The sequence below is a fragment of the Oryzias latipes genome, chromosome 21, assembly GCF_053564925.1.
Source record: "Oryzias latipes strain Hd-rR chromosome 21, Olatipes_Hd-rR_3.1".
Taxonomy (NCBI): Eukaryota; Metazoa; Chordata; class Actinopteri; order Beloniformes; family Adrianichthyidae; genus Oryzias; species Oryzias latipes.
In genome coordinates, this window is record NC_136257.1 from 9,159,631 (window position 1) to 9,178,033 (window position 18,403).

The 18,403-nt window shown below is 40.9% G+C and overlaps 1 long non-coding RNA gene across 3 annotated transcripts in view; it reads right to left on the minus strand.

The window, feature by feature from the left end:
• Positions 1-1,657: 1,657 nt before the first annotated feature.
• Positions 1,658-18,403, minus strand: part of LOC110017410 (uncharacterized) — a 122,979-nt gene continuing 106,233 nt past the window's right edge. For all 3 annotated transcript variants that reach the window (XR_002872446.2, XR_013652914.1, XR_013652915.1), the window contains 2 exons: positions 6,011-6,152; positions 1,658-5,373 (listed from right to left, as the gene is read on the minus strand). This is a non-coding gene — a long non-coding RNA (uncharacterized LOC110017410). The remainder of the gene's footprint in view (positions 5,374-6,010; positions 6,153-18,403) is intronic.

The window sequence follows — 18,403 nt, forward strand, 5'->3', positions numbered from 1 at the left end:
ATGTTGTTTTTTTACTTCTTTTTCTACTCTTTCACTTATTTCTTAATGTTTATTTTTTAGATTCATTTTAATATCTTTTCCATGATTCTTTATGATGACAAACGAAAGGAAACCATCTTCACCCTTTTGCAGACCGGGCATTGTTAACCAGGCGCTTAACTATCATATAACTCCAACCGTTCTGGTCGGCAGAGCCCATACATTGTAAATGAGGTCTGTTAATATACCCTACCCTACTCGCAGACACAAAAAGGGACAGTGGTGGGTGTAACTCCACACTTACACACTCCCATCCACACACACGCACACACACAGACCCACACACACACGTGGTGTTGGTTTTCCATGCATATTGTTTTCCCACCATGCACAAAGTGATCAACTATTACACCCCAGACGGTGACATGTCAACATGAAATACCTTCATTTGCATCAGCTTTTAAAAAATCCCTGACTTCTTGTTATGCCACCAACCCACCAGTCCCCCCATAAAATTCACTTTAGCCACAGGGGTCCTGAGACCTTGCTAAATACTGCCCCAATACTGCTGTCAACAGTCCGTCAATCATATGACAAATCCTTCTGATTAAAAAGAGCTCCGCTGGCTGCTTCACAATGGACCCGACTTAACTGAATTAGGTCCGGGCATGAGGGCTGTAGAAAAGTTAACAACTTTGTCTGAGTATCAGTATGCATACAATTCTACTTTGAAAAAGATTTTTTTTTTAAATTTCTTTTAGAAAATGTGATGTTTCACATAATATTGTTTGAATTGTGTGCATAAATCAATCATCTAAACGTGTGCTAATGATCTATTTTTACATAAAATAAATAAAATTGCTTGAAAAATGATAAATAAATCCCAGATTTCCCAATTTTTGATTGTTTTGGGATTAAACAATAATCAATTAATTTTTTTTAAATGATTTTTAAAAAATGGGATACTGGAACAGTTTCCAACTGTAAACTTTGTGCAAACACAGCAGCCAAGCAGAGAGCATCCAAGTACCCTGCAAACGTCTCAGACAGACAGACAGACAGTTGAGCTTGACAAGAGACAAGATCTAATCTGCATTGGATAGCTGACACGGCCATGCCACTCCTAAATCTTGGAGATTGGACTGAAGAGGAAGGATTTAACTTAAACCCCCTTTGAAAGTGCTAAATGTGTTTTTGTAATTAAAGCCATACAATTAACACTGACATGCTCAGGTCAGGAAGGGCACAGCCTCTCTGTTCAGATGAACCTCTGCCAGTGAAAAGAGACAGAGCAAAGGGGACAAGAGACTGCGAGATAAAGAGGGGAAAAGGGCTGCCGCAAAGTTTCAATGGCTGCTCAGGAGTGGGAGACGCAGAAAAGAAAGCGGTGAATGAACAAGGGGATTGGAGGGGGGAGGAAAGAGAGATTGATCATTGAAGCGGTATAGATTTCAGTATTCAGGCTGCACAGTGCTCCGTGAACTAACCTCCAGACCACAGCGTTTATTTTGGGACAGTGTTCAAGATCTGGGAGGGGGTATCCAGTTCCCTGACTTTAAAGAACCAAAAACTGTTGGAGCAAAGCTTTTAGGTGCTCCCTAAAGCCCCACATTAAGTGAATTGGAGCAGCTGTTGCAATATATGACAATATTTTCACTGTAAATACAGCTCCACATGATGGATTGCCAACAGGAGGATTCCTTTAATTTGGAATTAAACATGAAAATGAAAGAAGGAAAAAGAAACACAATTACTAAGTGAACTTTTGACTCAAAAGTGGAAATAAAGCCTCACCGCTACTACACTTTAAGTAATCTAAACATACATTACTTTTAAAAAGCATTTGTTTTTTACTGTCATTTCAGAGGACATAAATCTTGTGCTATAATATGTTACAGTAAATCAATACATTTCAATACAAATGTAAACAGCATTTGCTAAAATGAATTAACTGACATTTTTCAAAGTAATGTGTTTGTATACATTTTATTTTGTACAAATCTGTGTTATTTTAGTCTTTGAAACTTATTTTTAACAGAATACAATTATTCATAACTGTTTTTACCTTTAACTAAACAGTTTTCAGGTAATTTTAAAGATACAAATCAAAGTTACATTATTCAGAGAAAAAAACATTTCCTCAAAATAAAGACAAGCAGATTTTATTTTGTTAACATTTTGAACTTATAAACATTTTTTGCTTTTCCAAAAAATCAAAACTTGTACCAAGAAAGTTAACTACCTTGCTGTTTAAATACTCAGAAACCTTAAAATGTGCAAATCCTAACAACTTAAAATTTCTCCCTTTGCTATGTGTTAAACTAATTGCTTTAATAGTAACAACATTATAATTAAAAAAAAAATGTTACATAAACAATTTAATCTATTGTTGTTTCTTAACTTGATGGTTACTTCATTTAATTGTGTATGCCTCTTTTTGGAGCAGAAGACAATTTGCTTTTCAGAAATAACTAAATAAAAATAATAGCAGTGTAAGAAAAGTATCTTTCCTTTACAAACAACCAGATGAGTTTCTCTGCTGTCATGATCAGGTGGGCTCTTAGCGTGTGACCCATGTCACAGGCATCAAGCCCTGACGGACACAGCTGTCTTGCCGCAGGCAAAAAGGAGCAAGGAGGAATAGTGAGGACAAATCAAGTTAAAAAAAGAAGAAGAAGAAGAAACAGAGGCAGCAATGTGTGAGTTAGTGTGTCTTTTGGCTGCTGTGTCGGTCACTCTCTGGCATTTTCTGGGGCATGTCTGTTTGGCTCCCCGCTCATTCAGCACCACACGAAGACCACATACAAAAAAAAAAAAAAGAGATCACTGACAAGACAGCTTGAGAAAAGACACAAACGTGCTTTTTAACAGAGAAGGAAATAAAGTTTTTAATGTTGCTGACCGTTGTGGCAGATCCATCTAACACCCACTTGACCTTTTGGAAGAAACAACTTAGAAAAATGCGATTTTAGATTAATAAAACGGAGCAGGGAAATGCTGCAAAGTCAGTCCCGGGAGTGGAATAATAGGATGAAAGAAAAGGCCACAAGAGTTTGTGAGAAAATCTCATAAAACAGATGAATATTCAGAAAATATTTGTGAAGATTTAAACTCCAATTGCCAACACAAAAATATGTCTTTTTATTTTTTAGCATTTTTGTGACTAAAAAGGAAATGAGTGTAAAACAAAGGTACCTTTTTTGAAATTTTGGTCGAAATTGACACAATTTTTGAAAAACCTTTGGATTAGATGACAAGTATTTCTACTGAAATGCTGGGACTTCAGCGATTTTCACATTTTAGCAGCAGGAACAGACTGGTCCACTGCAGACAGGGCCTAACAGAGCCCAGCAGGGCTGGGCAGGGACAGGGAGGCACAGAGCACATGTTAGGACCAGAGGAAAGAGCCGCGCAGACTGGAAGAGAGCCACATGTGCTGGAGCCTCCGTGAGAGACTCCGACACTGCTCACGCTGTCAACATGCTGACATATACATACACAAACATTCGTGCTGAGACACTGACACACACATGTGCACGTACACACTGCAGGGCCAAGCCAATTAACACCCTGCAACTGCACAGATCACATTCGGGGCAGTGGAGAAAAAGGAGGGCATATGTGGATGATGGTACATGCAAATGAGATGAACAAGGCACGCTCTAAAGTCTGGAAAAGTCACTTTTGACATCATTCATCAGAGTGTATATGCCAAAGTGAAAGCTTCAATATATTATATTAACCCTTGTATTGTGTTTATAAGGGTTAAAGGTGACTTCCCCAAAAGATTTCTTTACGTAATGTACTTATATTTAATTTCTAATTAAAAGTTTGAATGGAAGACAGAAAAAAAACCTTCTTGCTTGTGTATTCTGAACACCTAATGTATAAAAATTGAGATCTAAAGAGGGTCAGCCGAAAAATGCATCTCTGTCCTTGAAGTTTGGCGTCAGAACCAGAAGATGGCAACATACCTCTGGCTGAGATGCTGGCCTGGCTCCCTGCTCTTTCACTTTTTTGTGCATATAAATGTTCACCTGGTGCTTTGTTTATTCATTTATTCATTTACCTGCAAAGGATCTTTAAAAAAAAATAACAGGAAAATGCTAGAGGTTTTCCTTTGAATGACTGACTTGCTTAAGCTAGAAGGAAAAAAACCCAATAGTGTTGAGCTTGAAGTGTATTCTGCACGCGCATGTTTTAAAGCGTGTTCAAGCGCCTTTGTGTTTGTTGGCTGCCTGTAGCTAAAAGTATATGATAATGTGTGGATTGTATATTTTTTTTACGTCTTCTTTAAGCCCCTTTTTCTTTCAGACACAGCTTGCTCCTCTTCACAATTCTTCTGGGTTTTGCTCCCCTGCTCCTCCTCTCTTCGCTCTATGACATGCCTTACAAAAGCAAACCGACAGAGTCCAATACAGGCTTTCAGCACAAAAACCCAAAAGCAAAAAAAAATTTAAAAAAATCAGAGTCGATCCTAATTAAAGCAGACGCCTTTCCACTGAGACTGAATGAAAAAGAGACTCAAGTGAGTAGCTGGAGTCATTCATTTACAGTAAAGAGTCCCCATTACACGACAAGGGCCGATCCTGTCACTTCAAACAGATTGGGCAAAGATAAGTCTATTTTCTATAGTAAACAGATTAATATTTGATGTACAGTACAGTAAGCAATCCTCTCTGCGTGTTTCCCTCCTCTCCTCCATTTGCTCTCATGTGCATGCGTGCATGTGTCTGTGGGCACAGTGGGGTTGAAGGGGGGTGCTGGTTTGTGGGGTGCTAAATGAGGCAACTGGCGTATCTAAGAGCATGCATAATCTCTCCGAGATGACGATGGAGAAAATACAGTTTTAGAAAAAAGGGGGAAAAAAAACGATGATGGGGTTGATTCATTCGGATTTTTCACATCAAATCTCATATTTTTCCAAAGCTTGATTTAATAGAAATAGGTCAAACTGAATTATCTCAAAGGAAAAATCCGGGACGGAATGGGAATAAAGGGAGCATTTAAATGTTTTATCGTCACAAAATTAAATTGCAATCATTGTGAGCCGGCAATCACAATCAAATTCTGTTTATTCGCACTAAATAATTTCATAAAAAGAGGACAATTACTGTAAAGGCCAGTGAGCGCTTTTCAGAAGAGACTTTACCTGACGGCATCAAACTGTTTGATGCCGTCAACCCTGTATTGGGGTTCATGCCAAGATGGCCCATGTGGGAAATGTGGCACAACCAGGGGGTAGGAGCCAGTTGGATGGCTGAAGAGTAGGAGGTACAAGTAGAACAATTACAGCAGTCACTTACCATCACAGTGTCTGGTTGAGGCAATGGCACAGCGGGACGCCGCGGGGCAAGAATGAAGCTTTTATCCAGCTGGTATCACAAGATCAAGCTGGTCGTGCCAGAAATGACAAAACAATATGCTTAGCCCATCAGAAGGTACAGTTTTTCTTTTTCTTTCCCTTTCCCCCCCAATAAATGTGTACTCACAGATCTCAAGAGGCTGAAGGTTTACCTGTTCTGAACAGCTGGTCTGTTTACTCAAATAAATACAAATTAAAAAATAGGCAACGAAAGTGCCAAAATCTCACCGAAAGATTTTATTTCCCTTCATTGAGATCTCCCCTTTTCATTAATTTCAGCTTCAACATGTGTCATTTGGCATCTGTCAGAATTTTGGGAGGCCCCCGAGCAGACATGACAAACATTACAAGTCAACGCAGCTGATATTTTGTCAGCTTTCAAAGTAAAATGGATACAGCTAATGAAAGACTTTGGGTCCAGATGGAGAATGTGACTGAAGTGAAAAACTAAGAGGAAAAAAAAAAAAAAGAAGAAAGAGAGGCTTGATGTGCCAAAATAACCACCCACAGATATGGCCATTTGAATGCAAGTCGTTCACGCTGAGTATCTGTGTGCAAACATTTGCATGAACGTGCATACAAGCACAGGCACAAACAGGGCCGAGGCAGCTGACCCAATCTGCCCCTCGTCCTCGGGTTCAACGGTGGCCACTCCTAGACTCTCACCTCCCCCTGTCATGTCTAATTCTCCTGGTAGGATCCATCATCTGGTTGGCAGTCAGGGTGCCAGTCAGCTGCATCCCAGGGGACCCTTAGGCAATGGGAGCTCGGAGGCGCTGGGCTGAAGCCTCCTCAGCCCCAGAAGCAGCTGTGTGGGAGACAGAGAGAGGTGCAGCACAGATGTGGGAGTCTGGAGCCGACAGAAGGTATGGTCGATTTCAGTGTCGGCCATGTTTGTTATTCCACCTTTCCTGTGAGGAAAAAGCAGGCCCTTGATCTGGCTCACAGCTAAACACTTAGCTTTTGTTCCCGAGTTGAAAAACTGCAATGAGATTGAGGCATAGGGGAAAAGAGAAGAAAGGGAAAAGGGACTTGGAGCCAGAAGAGAAATCCGGTCACTAAGGGCAGAGAAGTGCTGGATATTATACTACCGGCTAAAAGCCATTTAAACACCTTTCCTCAAAATGTAGACTGCAAAAACAGACTCCTTCAAACAGAGCTGGAAATTCCTACCCCATTGGCAGATTTTCTTTAAATAAGCAAAAAAAAAAATTTTTTTGCCAACTGGGTAAGAAAGAATTCTAGTATACACCCTAAATGAGATTATTTTTCTTGAAAGACAGAAGATAAGACAATTTTTCTTGAAACAAATCTTTTTACTTTCTTTAAGAGTCAGTTTTTGAAGTAAAATAGAAAAAAACATATTTTAGGTTTAACAAGCCAAATGAAATCCAAAACGATTTGTACTGTGAAGCTACGTTTACACTTCTTTCGTCAAGCGATTACTTTTAATGAAAAGTCCGTGTTTTTGCATTTACATGCCCATTATGGGCTTCTGCATTCAAAACTCACATTCACGGTCGCTACACAAGGTTTTAAGTCAGTTTTTGAGATTTACGTCCAAAATTTGCAGCAATTGAACGTGTGTTAAAAGTTAAACCATTTGGACTTAACCCTTGTGCTATCTTAGATGACCCCACCCTTACATTGACGTGTTCTCCCTACCATGACAAAGGTGGATAAAGGTGGAAAGATTTCATGTAATCCATGGACACCAGTGAAGATCACAAATCATTGAAGAAAAAAGGTTCGGAGAACTGTCTAGTGGGTCTAGATGACCCAACTACCAATGTTAAAGTGCCTAGGATAGCCAAAGGGTTACTAGTGGCAATTGGATGGCGTTTGAGTTCACAGAAGTGCCAACAGTTGATCATGGGGGAGAAATGAATAATTGTAGTCTATGCCCGGATGGAATTATATGACGATTGAAGATTGTTAAAAAAAAGTCTTCACCGAGATATACCAGTTTTGCACATCTTCAACATTTCGCACCAAGCCTTTTCCAACTGTAGGTGGTGGACAAGTGCTAGTAAACAGTAGAAAATGAAAAAGAAGAAGCCCCTAGCAACAGTCCAGTATGAACATTATGCCACAGGCGTGTTCTTGAACGCGTGTCAAATGCCCGGAAGTGTACGTAGCATTACACAAAAACAACCAAAAGGTTTTCATTATTTGGCACATTTATTCTCAACGGTGAGCAGGTTTTCCTCATCTTCCCATGCAATCACCAAGGCTGGGAGGGGTTTCAGCCCACTGCAAACAAACATGCTCTGCTGACTCTCAACGGACCTGCATGATGAACAGTACCAGTCCAAATGATTGCTGATGCTCATAACCCAATTTTCACAGGGAATTTTGCACAACTTCATTTTGTAGTAACACTATCCACCTTGTAAAAATGAGCACCCTCTCCGAACAGCACAAGTGAGAAATGGGATAGTTTTCCCACTGAGTTCCCAGATGTAGGATTGCCATTGTATTCACACACCCGGTGTTAGCCCAAGACGGCACCCTCCAAATACAGCTCTGTCTTGGCTTTGCAGGAAAAACAAGCCAGTGATATGGAAGAGGTGAAAAAAGAGGAGTTTAAACTACAAACTGCTTGTTTACACTGAAGCAAGCCCTTATAAAAATAAAAATTTGGGGTTTGAAACTTGACATCCTCTCCTCGTATTGCCTTGTGCTGCTAAACACCCGCGTTCCCATCGCTTGCCTGACGCCGGGATATTCTGTGCACGTGCTTGCGTGTGTGTTCAGTACAGCGGAGTGGAGTACATCTGCACTGGTATGAAAACAGGCTGTTAGCATACAGCTTTGACAACTCCATCAGACCAGTCTCAAGGTAGCTGCCAATCACAACAAATCATCTCATCCCTGAGCGCTGCGAGGACCTCCCTCCACTACTACACACATGACAGGCCCCTACAGCTCTATTTACCCAAGCACTCCCTCCCATCGCCAATGGGTTTGTAATTAGAAAACAGAAAAAAAAAAAGAAAGAAAAGAAAAGAAGGAAACGGGGGCTGGTAGTAAAAGTAAGTCGGTTACAAGTTTGGGTACAAAGCAAGTGAATGGTGTCTTTTCATCAGCTTTTGGCATTTGAAGAGGGGGTTGCCACTTGCTTAGTGGCAGTGCGCTGAAAAGCAAAGCCCTTCTCATTCATTCTCGCACTTAGTGAACAATGTGAGCTTGTGCGTGTGTGTGTTTACTCGTGTTAAGGTGGGGGTGGAGTGTAGGGGGTGTCACACACAGTCTCGATTTGCAAGACTCATTTTCAGCTATTTATAATTAGATTAAAGTGGTGATGGCATCGCTCAAAGCCAGATCCTCTTCACTTCCATCCCAGAGCTTATGAATTAGGTACTAAACACATCTTCATTCTAGGCAGTGTGAGTGCTTAGCATATCCTTTATGATGGAGAAAGATGTTAATTGTGTGCCATTACCTCTAAACTGTTTGCTTGTTGTATTAATCACTGTGCTAATTGATGCAGAAATAAAATTGTTGCCACAGGCAAGAAAGACAGCAAACCAGGCACAGAAGATGAAAGATTGTTGTAGAGAATTTTCACATTTTGCTTTATAAGCCCACCAACACTGAATGAACCAGCGAACCCTGTGTTTTAAAGCACTAAAGCAAGATTTGTTAAAAGAGATATCACAACGTGTATAAATAATAAATGAGAAAATATTCTGAATTTACTGTGCATAAAGATTTGTGTCACTTTATTAGAAACCTTTAGTGCATCTCTACATGTAAATCATAACTGACGTATACTGGTACAGCGCTTTACTATCTTCCTTGAAGGCTCAAAGCGCTTTACAGTCACAGTCCTATTCACACACATTTAAACTGCGCTCACACCGAATGCGTCGACCTTGCGTTTATCCAGCCACTTCCAAGTAAAAGTCTATGTAAATGCATGTCAACCTGAATATTTTAGTCCGGTCACGGGCTCTATGTTCAGAACGGGCGTTCAGTAATCAAACAGGTATTTCATTATATGACACAAAGTCTTTCATATATTGTGGTGCAGATTGCAGGTTCGATTTCCGCCCTGCCCACCTGTTGAAGTGTCCTTGGGCAAGTCACTGAACCCCATCTTGCCTCTGGTGGAAGGTTGGCGCCAGTGTTCGGCAGCGGAGCCGCCATCAGTGTGTGAATGTGTGTGTGAATGGGTTTGTGACTTTGACTGTTTACATACCCCATTTACTATTCCGGAATAGAGCTGTGAAAGGAAAACACTGGAGCAAGATTTGGGGGATTTGCACCACTTTGACTTTTCACATCAAGTCTCATCCCACTCTAGTGATAGTAAGCAACAGAAAAACAAAAGAAGAAGTATCCCCCTCCCTGCGTGTTCGGTGTGAACACCACATGGTGAATGTGGGTTCATTAAGCAGCGTATTCTTGAACACTCCACACGCGGCCAGTTTGAATGCAGCTTTACACACTAGCTGCGTTAACGTGGACAAAAGTAAGTAAGTAATCGGAAAGAACGCCTGATCGGAAGACAAATGGGTCATGTAAACACGCCGTTTGGAATAGTCTGCCCAGATCAGACTCGTTCGGATCAAAATTTCTTTCCGACCGAGATAGGTGGGTTATGCCGATAGTTGATCCGGTCGTTGTTCATGTAAATGGTTCATTCCGATCATGTGTCACTACTTTTCTGGTTAAACGTCATGCAAAGACGGTGTTTTGCTCCAGAGAAGGCTTTGGAGTTCAAACAGTACCGACAGGCTGCTCTGCGGACGCCCGGTGCGAAGCACCGCCCCTCCCTCGTCCCGCCCTCGCCCCGCCCTCGCCCTGCCCTCACCCAGCCCTCGCCCCGCTGGCTCTTCGCCTCTCCCCACTCTTACACCCCTCACGAGGTGGGTGCCAGGGAGGAGCGCTTCGTGCCCCGTGACGTCTGGACCCTGCGCGGCCCAGGCTTGGGTGCCGGTGGACCGAGCGAACTGTGTCTCTGAGCAGAGCAGCCGGGTTTATAACTTTGTGTTTGAGGGGAGGGGAGGATGCTTTGTTACGTGTGCATTTTGTTGTTTTGTTATGTGTGGGAGACTTTGGACTGCGATCCGTCCCGCCGCTCTGGGTTAGCGGCTGCCGGACTCAGGAGAACCGTGTGTCCGAGCAGAGCTCGGACTTCCAGCTCACACAGCGGCTTTGGGGCCGTGTGTGAGCAAACTGCCACTCAGTCCTTGGAAACCGTTCAAACAATCACTTGGATTTGTGTTTCCAGTCGTGTCCCGACAAAATAATAATTAATTGTTATCATTGTCTAATGACATTTTTGACAGCTGAAATTGTTACCACCAAATATCCACAACACTGATTTAGTTTTTCCAATTGACATCGTTTCAGAAGTTTGGCAGTGTTTTTGGCAATACTGCCATGTTTTTGAGGGATAGAAGTACTTCTCTTTTAAACCCTGGTCAACTTTACTTTTTAACAATTAGATTGGTCAACATTTTTCTGCACCATAAGGGGGCTCCCAATTGACTGATGAAAAGTCTCAAGTTTTTGACCTGTGACAGCTAATCTTGTCAAAAAATGTCTAACTTCGTTCCTCTCTTGTATGATGACAAAAAACATGTTTTCGACCAAACTGTGCAAAAATCAGCTCATTGTGCTTTGTTCTATCTAAAGTGGCATTTTACTATTTCAATCAATCAATCAATCAAACTCTCTTTATAAAATAGCGCTTCTCATGCAATTACGCAGCTCGAAGCATTTTAACATTTAAAACAGAAAACACACACAATTACAGTAAAAACCCAACCCACCCTTCACCCTTCCCACTCCCCTCCGTTAAAACGTATGACCCATGCCCCCAAGTATAATGACTATATAACTGTAAATAAATAAACAAGTAAGGCTTGACTCTGCTGTGAGGAAACAGAATTTGGGAATCTCTTCATACCAGGAGCCAGCTTGGCCATGGGAGCATCGCCACAGCGCCCACCCAGACTGGGACAACAGCGGGGTCCACTTCACAGCCGTGAAGCTGCAAAGTTAGACTCCAGCTGCCCCAGCAAGGACGACAACCGTGGCAACAACCACCGACCAAGCCGGCAAGCCCTGGAGGAAAAGATCCCCACAAGAAACACTGGGGCTAAAATCATTAGATACTAAAATTACAGACATAAGATGTAAAAACATAAAATTGAGAATAAGATGCATAAAATGAAATTAAATACATAAAATAGCCTATACTAAAACTAATAGAATCAGTTAGCAGTTAAAATCAACTAAAAGCTAAATTAAAAAGGTGCTTCTTGAGCCTCTTCTTAAAAACCTCTACAGTCTCTGCAGCCGGTTCTCCGGCAGGCCGTTCCACAGAAGAGGACCGTAATGGCAGAACGAAGCCTCACCAGAAGTTTTGGTTCTCACCTTAGGAACAACTAAGAGGCCAGCACCGGAGGACCTCAGGGTCCGCGAGGGCTCCTACTTCAAAAGAACATCATTTAGATAAGAAGGCCCAAGACCATTAAAACGTTTATAAACCATTAAAAGAATCTTAATGAATTTCGATTAAATGTTTATATAGTGGCTCTTTAGGTGCTGGCTGTGATGAGAGGAATCAAATGTTTGTACTTTCAAAGCTAATTTAACTTGTGGGTTCTTTTGACCGAATAAACTTGTTTCTGCTTCGAAACCCACTCTGATCATCTTTTAAGTGTTGCCACTGGTCATTTTATTATAATCATTCCGTTATTAGCCAAATTCCAAACACTTTGTTGTTTTCTTGAATGTAATTTAAAGCTTCGAAATCCACCTCTTGGTGGTGGCCTCGTTGGCCTTGAGCCCCCCACCCCATTTCCCTCCCCATTGCTCAGAGCTCAGAGCAGTTAACTTGCATTGTATTTTCTACGTTACAAATGCAATCAATTTCCAGCATTTTTTTTGTCTGCTCCTGATTCTCAACCATTTGAACTAAGAAATACTTAAAAATGGTATTTTAAGTTACATTTTCTTTGTTTACATCCTCCATCATTAGAAAAATACCATGTTAGAAAAACAAAAAACAAACTTCATTAAAGAGGGTCTTTAACGCCTAAATCAGCATTCCTCCAACCTTCCTTCTTCGCCATTCACTCCAAATGCACTTTTTCTTTTCTTTTCACATCTTTAAGAAGTTTCAGAGGAAGATTAAGGATAAAAAAAATGCTTTGCAGGTGCCGACCACAAACACAGAAGACTTCAAGTGTGGCTTTATGCCTCAATGCTTCACTAAGCTCCTGCGTGAACAGGAAATAAACACAGGCGGCCATTTAAAGAGCCGTGAGTCCAGAAGAAGCAAGCGATGAATGAAGAGATTCAGAGAGGGCTTCAGAGGCCTTCACCAGAGGCCCAGCGGCTGCCTTCAAACCTGCTGTGTTTTTGTATGCAGATCCCCCTTGTCAGAATTCATTTATTCAAAGGGAGTTATCTGAGAGCGCAAGTTACGAGACCAAAATAGTTGCTTTCACATGCATCTTGAAAAGCATTTGGAATGCTAATGCCATGAGAACATGCCGTTTATGTGGCTGTGTTTGCGTAAGAATCTGATCCAGCGCTCCGTCGGTTTGTTGGCCAAGAGGCACAGCTCACACAGACAGGGGAACACTGATACCACTTACAGGGCTCAATGGTCTTGCTTGCTCTGTCCTGAGCAGTCCTGGGGAAGACTTCGTACTTCTAGAAGCATTTACCACTGGCACTTACTATATGAGGTAGTTTGATCAGCTTGCAAAAATCCTCAAAAATCTAGCTAGATTTTTTAAAGGTCATCAGATCAGCTCTGTTCACAGCCAATACTCATGCAGTTGCACTGTTGTTTATCCAAACAGATGGTGATGATGACAAAATTGCCAGCTCTGCGCTAAGTAACGACAAACTCCGGTGTTCCACAAAAGCTCGAGACACAGAATCACAATCTTGTTCCCTCTTTCTGCACCTCGGGCTCTCTGCAGCTCTCTCTCGCTCTGCACAGGTGGTAGAGGCTTCCCAGTAGTGGCTTTCTCATTCCTTTTTGTTCCCCTCCGATTGCTCTGATCGGGAGCTGTTGATGGTGATGACAGTGCTGGCTGTCCATTGATTTGCTGTGGCCCCTGGTTGTGAGTTCACAGCAGATGACACTCTCCTTTTGGCTTTAATTAGAGCTGCCCCATCCTCTCTTCTTTCTGTGGTTCGGCATATGAACACAAAAAGCTCCAGCAAGCAAAACAACGTGCTAGCAAATAGCCCTCAACGTAGCTCACCGCGGCTAGCGTTTAGTGTCTTGAATGTAGAGCTCGGACGGTGTGTGTGTTGCTTTTTTTGGACAGATTCAAGTAAAAAAACCAAGAGCAGATGCGTGCTGTTGTGAATCAGTGATGCAACTTCAGTGCAAAAACAGATGGACTCTCTCACGTGCACCTGGTCCACATGATTAGTCCGTCATAAAGAAAACTTCCCTTAAACTCCTAGGTTGGCACATTTTGTTTATCCTTATATCACCCATGTGGCGTTTTCCTACCCCCTGCTCTGCCCTGAGATACAAGGGCCTCAACTTACCATCTGTCCTGGACATGAGCCACTCCAAAATCTGTGTGGGAGTAGAGTGGAGGAGAGAGTGGACACAGAATCCATGGTCTGGGCAGGGTCTATTATCTCAGTGGTCACGGGTCCTTGCACTTATTTCATGGTTGCTCCCAGGGTGTCTTCTCACAGCTATTAGCACACTGTATTCATTTAAAGCACTTGTGGGTCACTTGTGGGCTGCATAATGCTCTTTCAGCGTAGAAAAACAAATGAAATGTGAAGCACAAGAGATGAGAAGTGGAGGGCCAACACCATACACACACACCTGAGTTGCTGGATCACACACTAAAAATCCTCTCCCTGCTTATTTTTCTCATTCCCCCTCTGAAGGGGTAATGGCTGTTCCTCAGCTCTTGAAGTGGAGAACTGAGTTTAGAGTGGATCTTTCTACACACAGATGTGTACCTTGTAGGCAACAATGTGATGGCAGTTTCTACATTTTTTTCTCAAATTTTTGTCAAAAAAGTTATTTTTTATTATCTAATCCTAATTTTTTTTAATCAAAATTCAGTTATTACTTTAGTTTTGATCAAGATTCATATTCACACTGCAAAAACAGGCCCCTTAGAAATAGGTCCAAAATTCTTACCCCTCTGTCAGATTTTTTTTTTTTTACCAAGAGTTCATGTTTCAGGAAAAATATTTCTAGTCACTAAATCATGTTCTCTCAAACTAAGATTATTTTACTATTGAAAAATATAAGTAAGTCAAAATTTCTTGAAACAAGGGTTTGTTTATGTCTTTTTAATTCCGTTTTTGCTGTGTAGGGAGTGTGCTATGGCCGGGTGGCTTTGGAGCAGGTATAGGTCAACTAGATCAACCTCCTAACTACTCATTCCAAAATTTTAAAAGGCACGAAAATTCAAAGTGCATTAATTAATCAAAATAATTTTTGTTGCACTGTAAAAAGGGGTATCCTAAAAATATGGAAAACTAGAATTACTAGAAAGTAAAGTTATCTGTTCTTTTAAGTTAACAAGAAATCTTATGATAAGATATCGAAATCTAGAAACACAAAGTTCCATACAAGCCTATCTCACATAATTACTTCAAATTGAATGTTCTACAAAATGTAGGTATTTCTAAATGGTTTGTATTTTTTGAGTTTTTATGTTCCTACTTGTAGTTTTTTTTATTAAAGTGACAAAGAAGTAGAAATGACAAGTTTTAGAACAAAATGTAAAGAAAATGAGAATCTTGGTTGGCCCATCTTAGTTCCCGTAAAATCTAAAATTTGGTATGATTTCTTAGAATATAAATCAAAATTTTATGATCCAAAATAATAATAATGAGTTTCAGTTTAACCTGTCAACATTTATTAAACTTTAAAATAACATCCTTAAAATCAAACCAGATAATGCAGTATAATTTGAGGTTTTTGGAACCTTTATCAAGTTTTTTTTTTACTGTCAAGAGTATGGAGGATAAGGACTTGGACTTATTTTATTAAAAATTGTGCTTGTTCCTACTAGCTGTCAATGAGATTTTTTCAGATGTCTGTCATCTGCTGTAGCTTTTATTCTTGACACAGAGCACACAGCCTTTGTTTATGAAGTGTGTATAAGTGGATAAAGACCCTCTGAATACTCTCGAGTGTATGTAGAAGACTAATCCTAAAGATAACAGCAGGTCAAAGGGCAACAGATCTCCCATAACACCTGTAAATCTTCTTGAACAGCCAGCAAAATGTTGCCTATTTAGTCAAAAACTCACTTGTAAACATTTACACAGGCATATTTTCAAGCTTGTTTCCAAATAATTGTACTGCACAGGGAACAGGCTTTGCTGCAGACAACCACATAATCAATGCAGTCTTACAGCAAGGCTGAGCAGTGGGGGGCATGACCTGCCAGGTGACCCATGCATGTCTCCACTTGTGCCAGTGCATGCCTATGAGTACATATGAGTCTATTAGTGTGAAAGTCAGCTGCTCATCCAAGCAAGCATAGTGTATTTCAGTTTGACAGTTCACGGGAGCATGGCCCAGGCTATGAAATGTAGCTTCATTGTGCTTTGCAGTTATCATAACTCATTCAACTCTAAATCAGTCTCTTAGTCACTCTCCTCCTGTAGTCCCACAGCTGACGGTTTCATTCCAAGCCCAACGCATCCTGGTGGCATCAGGAGAGCTAAGTGGAAGTCCAGTCGTAAAGTCAATCAAGGAGCACCTCTTTGGGGCTCATAAATTTTCTATTTTGTAGGGTTACTGGGAGGTCTGGGAAGTGGCGATTTCCCACCCATTATTCTCAGGAAACCGCAGACAGCCTCCCCTGAACCCAGGTCATGGAGGGTTGTGACCTCGGGAACGATCGTCATTGTTATTTTAGTAACTATGGCAATCAAATGCCTTGAAGATGAGACTCCCACCCAGCATCACGTCAGTTTTTCAATAGGACAATATAAATCCCTGTTTCATTTAGTCTCACAGTTTGCGGTTATCTGTCAATTTCCAAGTTTTTTATGTTTAAATTTGTATTGTAAATTAGAATAGCCTTTTTTTGTCTGGTGTAAAAACTTATTTTACATAAAATATATAAAATATTATGTAAACAAATAAAAGTTTAATAGATGCAATTATTTTTTTCAAGGCTTCTTTTCCAAAGAGTTTTTAGCAAGTTAAAAATGATGTTGATTTCCCAGAAGTCCTTCTGGCTTATAGCCTACGGCTAGCCAAAATTATCCAGTTTCTTTATGTCAAGAGGTGGTTTTAGATCAGTATATATTTTTTTCCCCTAAACAATGTTTGTCATAATTTTGTGATGAAACAGAGTTCACTGATCCACAACGGAGGACAACGCAACAATCTAAAAAAAAAGTGAAGAAATGCCTACCTAGAGTAGGATATGGGCTCTGTTCATGGAGGCCACCTATGCCTTAGCCCTGACCGAGATGGTCCGGTCCGGTACAGTATTTTGAGCTTTTCCTTTATAAATTGGACACCTTAAGCCGGACTGAACCATATTTTGGGCCCCTGTTGGATGTAAGTCCATAGAACAATGGAACGGACCGGTTAGGGCGGAGCCACTTTTGAGATCCGTTGATTGGCTTAAGGTCATTACAACAAAAGAAAGTGGCTGTATTTCTCTTTGCAGCAGTCTTCTCTTAAGCAACATTAAATGCTTTTTATACACAACAAGTATCAAACGCCAAATGGAAACAATGTGCCGCTGGATGACCTTTATTGTTGTTGTTGTTCACTGTGTGACGGTCCAAATTTGAGTGGAAACACTCATCTGAATTGCCTGGACCATTCTAAACCAGACCGGACCGTGCCGCTCAGTGGAAACAAACTTTAAAGACCAGCTACAATTAAAATTGTGTTTTTGGTGTTCTTAACATGTTCTTTTATTTTTCTCACAATGAAGGGCATGTATAAAATAATTTAAGCTTAAAACTGCACTTCTAAGTATTGCCAAAGTCTCCTTGCTACTCTTCATTTTGATGCATCCTCTTGCAGACAAATAGATACTTTAACATCTTTGTTTTCGTCATCTGAGCTGGTATCTGGCTCAAAACTGTACGGCTGGATAGCTCCAGTTTTGTTCTTTCTCTTTTGTTGTACTGGTAATGTTGGGTTGGGGTTGTGAGGGGCTGTAAGCTAGCAGGAGAGAGTGAACACAAAGCAACGATGGGAAATAAGTGGAGGCTGACCTCCGCACCACAACTCAGAGGTGAATTTCTAATTAACTCCTGCCGCTCTGCAGAAACTATGTCCCAGAAAAATTTTTTTTATTTTGGCTAAACACTGAATAATCATACTTAAAAGAAAACTTGGAATGCTTTGACAATCAGTCAAAAGGTGATTGGAGTGGCACTTTAGCATATTTTGTATTAGTTTTTTGTACTTTCTATTTTCTTTTTTGCTAGATTCTAAACCCTTGAAACTTTTATGTGGCAAACTTGCAAACATATTAAGTGGTACGAGACACATTTCCAGCGGGACCCTAACCATAGGGTTTCTGTACCTTAGTTTAAGCCTGGTGGCATCGGCACAAGGATAAGCTTTGTGACAGAAAATTGGCAGGCTTTCTGAGTCTCCTGAGGCTGTTTCCAATCCTGAGAGGATCAATTTCCAACAAGTGGTCTTCAGGGCAAGACAGCTTTTCCTACTGTGAAGGTCTCCAACAACTAAAGTACCAGAGAGAGAATTGACACAGAGCCTCCACCAAATTGTTGTGATTCTATTTAATTTCCATGAGCTACTGTTGCAGTAATAAATTCATTACAATATTTATGCCGTGGCAGTGACAAAGCAGCAATTTGCTTCCTCTCCCGCTGAGTTTCCTTAACACTGTGTAATTTCCACTCTTTATGTTTCAAGAGTTCAGATCATACTTTTACCAGATCGTCGTCAATTTCCAAATTGAACATTTTCCACCTTTTTACAGAAACCCTGAAGCAAAACACAGCCAAATCTAAAACTTGCAAAGTTTTCCCTCCAATATGTCAAAGTGTCTTTTTTATGACTTCTGTTCCACTTCTAGTTCTTGTAACAGC